Consider the following 6,595-nt stretch of genomic DNA (forward strand, 5'->3'; position numbering starts at 1 on the left):
CCATAAATTCGCGCTGCAGACGAGGGCGCGCCCGCGCCCCGCGTCCCCCTTGGCGGTGCTGCCGCTGCGCGTCTCGAAAGCGGAACTGCGAGCGGAGCGGCAGCCGCGCGCCCGGTTTCGCTGCTACCCTGGAGTGTCGCCCGCCGCAGGAAGCTCCTAGAAGCAACGAGGTAAGACGCAGCCTTGCTCTTAGAAACGCCTGTGTGCAAGCTGCCTGCTTCAGTCGGGGTAGCAGTGGCAGAAATGTACATATCACCCTCAAAGCGCAGGTTTTTCTTTTTGGAAGAGGAGCAGCTGTGGGACTGAGACCGACGAATGAAAAAAAAAGAAAAAAAGCACAGAAAGAGAAACTGGGAAAAGTAACATCCTGAGACAACCCAAGAATATTTCTTTGAGGGAATTTTTAAAATGGGAACGGGGGTATGTTTTGAGGTGAATATTCTTGGGGGGGTGTTGATAAATAAATATTTTTGGAGGGGAAGTTATTTGGCAGTAGAGTTTTGGTTGTCTGACTTGGGTTGTATGACTTTGGCCCTTTGCAGCTTGTCAAGGAGGTGCGTGTTATTGYGGATCCTGGTCTTCCTGGGTGTTTTGCTCATGCTCTCCTTGGAACTTCTCCTTTACCTGATGAAGCTTCAAAAACAGCCCCTGGGGGGATGTATCAATCCATAGGTGAGTGGTGTTTTTGTCCCATGTTTAGGATAGGAAAGCTTCTTACCTGTATCAGAAGTTAAATGGGAGCTATTAGGAAACTTGCATCTCTCATTTGACTGCATTTTAAAATGGGTTCTTGAACTGTATTACTATCTAAAATCCGGGTGATTTCCAATTCAGGAATGTGATATCTAAAAGAAACTTACAGGACCTTATGATGAAGTTAGGACAGAGCTGCTYGGTTTCTACTCTAGCTCAGACCCCCAAAGCTACTACTACAACCTGCCTTTTCCTAGGTCCTTAGAGTCTGTTTTGGCCTATATGTGGAGAAAATTTCAGYTTTAATGGAGAGAGCCCTGAGAGCCTCTCTGGAGCAGCAAAATAGAAAAAGAATGTAATCCCTTGCTTTACTGGATTTCAGTTCTGATTCTAAAACATCTTCTTTTTAACTATGCTCAGTAGAATAACATATACACTATGAAAAAGCAAGATGCAGAGTTAGCCTCGGTTTGTAAAATATCCTAATTTAACGGAAAAAATGGTGTCTTTTTGAAAAGAAGCAGYGCTTTGTAGGACTGACCATCTTGCCTTTGAAAGCCATGTTCTTATTAGAAGCAGAATTCCTTCAAAGAGTGGAAAGGCAATGAGAGATGATAACTGACAGTAAAGAAATATAACATGAATATTTAATAGTAATAATCTGCATCTTGAGTTTTTATTGTCCTCTGAAGTGAAGAGGGGAAATTCTGAAGGACACGAAAACCTGATTCTCACCGAGGGCTTCTTGTCTTTCCTTGCAGCATCTTGAAGTTGTGGCTCCTTTTGTGATACCTACTGCTGCTGACCAGCAACTGCACACCCATTGTTGTAGCAGGGGATTTCTTGGTGAGTAGAAGGTTTTTCAAGGAACTTCTCCAAGGAGAAGTATAAAATGAAGGGGAAGTTACCTGGAAAAGAATCTGAACTTCCTGCATTTGCACATGACCATTGTCTTGCAAAGCGATGGCATGAAAAAGTTGTGCTGTTCTGTTACTTGACCTGTAAATTGCATCAGAGCAAGCAAACAGGATCATCCCTGCATCAGTGACCTCTTAGCCCTAATCTCTTAAGGAAGACCTCCAACAAAAGACAAAATTTCTCTTTACTGGAAAAGTTTGGAGGGAAAAGAAAGTGGAGAGCGTGGAGCTGAATGCAGCAATGCTGGTTTCCCTACTCTTAACCTCCTTATTGTTTTATCCTTTTAGTCCTCCTTCCTGCACCCCTCTGTCTCTGATGTGCAGGGACTGACACCTCACCCTCCTGCCTGTGCTCCAGGAATGCTCCCTTCCTCGGCTTCCCCCTTCCCGGGAAGTAACACCCTGCAGCTTATCCCTAAGCCAGTGCTCCCCACAAGCAGCCCCGCTTGCCACTTTTGCTGCAGATCCCGTATCCAGGAGCTTTCCTCCTTTCTTCTCGACTAAGAGCCAATCTAAGCCAATCTAAGAACTGTGTTGCCTGGACTCTGCTGCTGTTCAGATAAGACTCAGGTGGCCAGTGCAGGCAGTTTGTTCCATTACGGACATCACCTTTAATGGCATAATTGTCAGGAGTTTCTGTGCCCAAACGGAAGGCAGCTAGGGAAGGAGAAACTGCAGTGCTGGAGCAAGGACTGTGAATAACGCAGCTGCTCAGCAAAAAACGATTTAGATTTATTGCTGTGATCATGCTGTTTTTCCTGTATATGTTCTGGATATGTTTCATAAAAAGCCCTTAATCCCTGCTGAGACAAGGTCTGTTCTAATTAATTAGTTTTATTTTCTGAATTAGCAAGTGAACTGCGATTTGTCTCAGGAGCAAGTCCTGAGATGCAGATTTTCCTCTGCAGAACTCAATACAGTTCTCTGCAGAAGTTCTGTGCAGAACTCTATATCTCTCTAGGAGCAATCTCCAAAGGGCAGTAATAGAAGCAGAATTAGAAAAGAACCCTTCAGCTCACYTTGCTAAACWTCCCTGAAGACAAAAGCGAGCAAATCTGCTCTCCCTCTAGCTTTGCTCCCCAATTGGAAGGTTTCTTCCCTCACATCTTCCCTCCTCTCCCTCCAACCTGGCCCTTCAGTGAAGGTCAAACGAGCAAAAGCCTCCCAATAGCGGTGGGGATTATCAGCTCCCTATGGCCTGCAATGGGATGAATATGAAACCCAACAACAAAACCCCTCCTGTTGTCTTTGCCCAGGAATTGGAGAACACCAGTATTCCTGCATTCACACTAGATTTAAACTTGCTTACAAAATCTTGCATTTGTTCTGTTTTCCTGTTTGATCCGAATGTTCCCTCAGTTTGTGTCCTCTGCGGTCCAGTGAGTTCCTTCGGGGCTTTGTGCTGTACATCCCCGTTGTCAAGTGTTGGACAATTCCAACCATTTCTGGTATTGTATTTCACGATCATTTTCACCTCATGCATTCTTCACTTTGAAGTGCTTCCTTGCCTCAAACACGTAAGCACAAGTAAGGATGGAACTAGACCAAGAGCTGGGGGACAGGGGGAAGGATATTCTATAGTCTTGTGCCTTTGTCAGACTTAAACCTTTCCATTTGCCACTCTATACGAAAAATAAACTGGTGAGATTCTTCTTTCATAGCAGGTGTTTTAGGAAATAAAATATTTTTTAATTAAGAAAAACTTTCTTAATTCCTGATAAGCAGTTAGTGCTTTTTCACATGTTTGACCCAGCTGCGAGGGAGATTCATCTTAAAGGAAAGTATTGCTTCTTTCCCTTTTCTGGCATGATGGCAGGTAGATGATGACAAAAGAGATAAGACTTGCCCAGATTATAATGTCTAGGGCAAGAGTCGGGGGAAACGGTGAAACTTTTTGAGGCTCCATGAATCTGTTAGATTTCCTTTTGAATGTTTTCCTTTCTTTGCTTTCTCACAGGTCACCTGTCTGCTGACAACCTGAGAAGATGGAAGAGCCTGTTCAGACAGGAGAAGTGACACAGGAGAAATAATAGAGGGTAAATGTGAATAGGCCAGGCCTCTGGTCCACTGCAGGCATTCAGATGTACAGCTCCACACTCAGAAGGCAGCCTCTGTCTGGGATCTAATTCCATTGTGTGGTGGGGAAGCTGCTGTGCCTGGCTGCCCCTCTCCACCAAAGGATATTTGTGGGAAGGAGAGTGCTGTTGTTTAACTCATCACTGCAAGACTTGCCCTTTTGGATGCAGTGTCAGAATTATGATCTGTTGCTTTAGTGCCCAACCTAACATCATCTTTGGATGGGATTTCCTGGCAGGAATGCTGGTGCTTTATCTGTGAGCTGGTTGAAACCAAAGCGGTTGTCCCATGGCTTTCTTTGAGATGCACTTCACCCTGGTGTCACGCTTCTGGGAAGATCAACTGTACAGAGCTGCAGAAGGTGCAGCCCCTAAACAGCGCTGACTGCAGAAGCCTGTCTGAACTGCAGAGGCATCGTGGCCTCCTGTTTGTTTGCAACGTGTGCGTTTTATTCCCCCTTCTTGCAGGCTCTGAAACAGGCTTCATAATCAAGGGCCACGGGGTCCATGCTCTGGGCTTGGTCTTTTAGGCCTCTGTGTGGACGATGCCTCCTAGTTGCACGTGCCGTGATCCTCTCCCTCTGCTGCTTCCCTGAGGGACTGGAAATCCTTCTGGCAAATCCTGTAGTCTCCTAATTTTTTAGTCTCTTATTTTTTTCCCAATGTCCTTGCTGTTATTGGACACCATTATAGCAGCCTCCTGCCATATGTGCAGGGAGCAGCGTGGCACAAAGAGGTACCACTTCCTCAGCCCAAACTGCCACCACCTCACCTACATCAGACAGTTTTCTCTTTGTGCTAAAGATTGGACCTTTGAGTCCCCTGCCCACCAGCAACTTCCCCATTCCTTGCACTGTATTAAGTACTTTTTTGATGGTTCTTCTGATGAGGGGAGGGAGCTGCTGCAGGAGCTGCTGGGGAGGCCCTGGCAACAGGATGTGAAAAATCCACCTTTGATTACGTCTGGCAGAAGAAACCGAAGTTGGAGGATCAGTGTGATGAGCTGCTTGTCARGGTTTGTTACGTAGCAGCGCTCTGGCTGTCAGAGTTTTTTATGGAGAATCCTCCTTGATGGAGTGCGTATGGATTCTGTGAATATTAGTGCCCCAAAGCRTCCATTTCTGATGCATTAAAGCAAGCTCACAGTATGGGATCATGCATAGAGTGAAGATGAAGTCCATGAATCCCTCGTTGTGATGTTGTTCTCTTATATGCAAGTGCTCAGAGCAGATGTGAAAGTTTCTCATACCCTTTTGTTTGCTGAGAGGGCCGTGCTACTGAGAGCAGGCTGCAGTGGAGGAGAYGGTCAGTCTCCTTGGAGAAGATGTTTTGCTCTGTACCAGACCTTTCAGGAGACAGTGGCAAGTGACAGGTTTCCTGTTAAGCCYGGGGAGGTCAGCAAGGCTGGACRTTTTGAAGCTAAAATGTTTCTTGCTGCTGGATTTGAAGAAGGTGCTGCCAGTCCAAAGGGAGCAGAACACCCAAGCTGGTGTCTTTACAAATAATGGATTTACCCTACCTGGTTTGGCTGATGAGTGGGACAAATATAGGCATGGGGGGATGGAGCAGAACTATGAGTGAGTGGGACAAAGGAGCCTATGCTGAGAGTTGGGTGCATTAACAGAGGGAATTGCCACCCATTCTTTGGCCAGGGGGTCTGAGTCGCTTGACTGGAGCATCTCCCCCTTGGCAGGGGAAAAGAAGAGGGCTGCCTTGGTCAGGAAGTGAGGATAAAAGGGGGCTGAGTCCTCCAGCCATGTGAGAGACCCCACAGGGGTCTGCCTGATGGATTCTCCCTTCACTCCAGTAAAGTTTTAGCACTCCTCTGTCTCCTTTTTGGATGTGTGGTTCTTGACAGACCACTTGGGTTGCCCAGAGCTCTCGCTGTACCCTGCATTTTCCTTGCAGCACATGACAGAGCTTTGTGTTTCTTGTTGCTCAGTGTTGAGTTTGAAGGGGGGTTAAATTTGGGAAGAGATGAATCCCCTTGGGTTCCTGCAGGTCCTCAGAGCTTAGAAGGGATGGGAGGGCAGCTGGATTCCTCTCTTAATGGGTCCAATACCCAATACTGTGGTAGCTGTCAGGCTGGGCTCTGCCCACAAGGGATTCACAAGCAGTCACTTGACCACAGGTCCAATTGCATTCCAACCAGTTAGTGGAGTTCACGAAGAGCACGATTTATTCAGCTGCAACATTTACAAAGCAGGTTTCAGATGTCTGTACGGGAATTTCTCCACTACCCGGTGGGGTCGTAGGCTAGTTCTAGTGTCCCCCAGGGCCAGGGCTCCACCTCCCGCTTTCAGACACCCGCTGGTCCTGGGGGAGGCTCTGCTGCCCTGGCTGCCCCAGCTGTCCCTAATGGGGCCCGTGACCCTCCTCCCGCCCCGCTGGGTGATGGGCGGCAGCTGCGGCCGGCGCTSACGGCTGCGGGGGTCGGGCATGGTCACGGCCACGTTGCGGGCAGCCCGCGTCGGGGCCGCGCTGCGAGGCGGGGGCTGCCGCTGAGGAGGAGCCGCCGGCGCCGCAGGAGGTGAGCGCGGCCGGGGGGCGCTCGGGGCTGGGGTGCAGCTTGGGGAGGGGGGTCCCGGGCCACGCTCGGGGCGGCTGCGCCGGGGCCAGGAAGGGCGGCGGGGCGGGACGTGGTGGGCGAGAGCGGCGCCTCGGGCTGTGGAGCAGGGAGGGAGGACGGGAGCGCGCCGGGGAGGAGGCGGGAAGGGCAGGGCCGGGCAGGGCGGCTCCTTGTCCTGGGCAGGACCTGGTCGTGGCTCTCAGGCTTCTTTCACCCCCGCCTTCTTTTGTTGCCGAGGCTTCTCGGGCAGTGGCTCTCCGCTCTCCACGAGATGCATTTACTCTGCAGTAGATTCCCCCAGAGAGTCTTGTTGTGCTGTTGAGTGTTCTCTTGCTGCTGCA

General features: G+C 49.1%; 1 long non-coding RNA gene across 1 annotated transcript; it reads left to right on the forward strand.

Moving 5' to 3' along the window:
- Positions 1-32: 32 nt before the first annotated feature.
- On the forward strand, positions 33-5,388 carry LOC112953446. Its single transcript, XR_003250577.1, has 5 exons — positions 33-170; positions 543-672; positions 1,455-1,539; positions 3,568-3,646; positions 3,925-5,388. It is a non-coding gene; the product is annotated as an uncharacterized LOC112953446 (long non-coding RNA).
- Positions 5,389-6,595: the final 1,207 nt, after the last annotated feature.

This window comes from Nothoprocta perdicaria, unplaced genomic scaffold (assembly GCF_003342845.1).
Source record: "Nothoprocta perdicaria isolate Ctin4 unplaced genomic scaffold, notPer1 scaffold_445, whole genome shotgun sequence".
In the NCBI taxonomy this organism is placed as follows: Eukaryota; Metazoa; Chordata; class Aves; order Tinamiformes; family Tinamidae; genus Nothoprocta; species Nothoprocta perdicaria.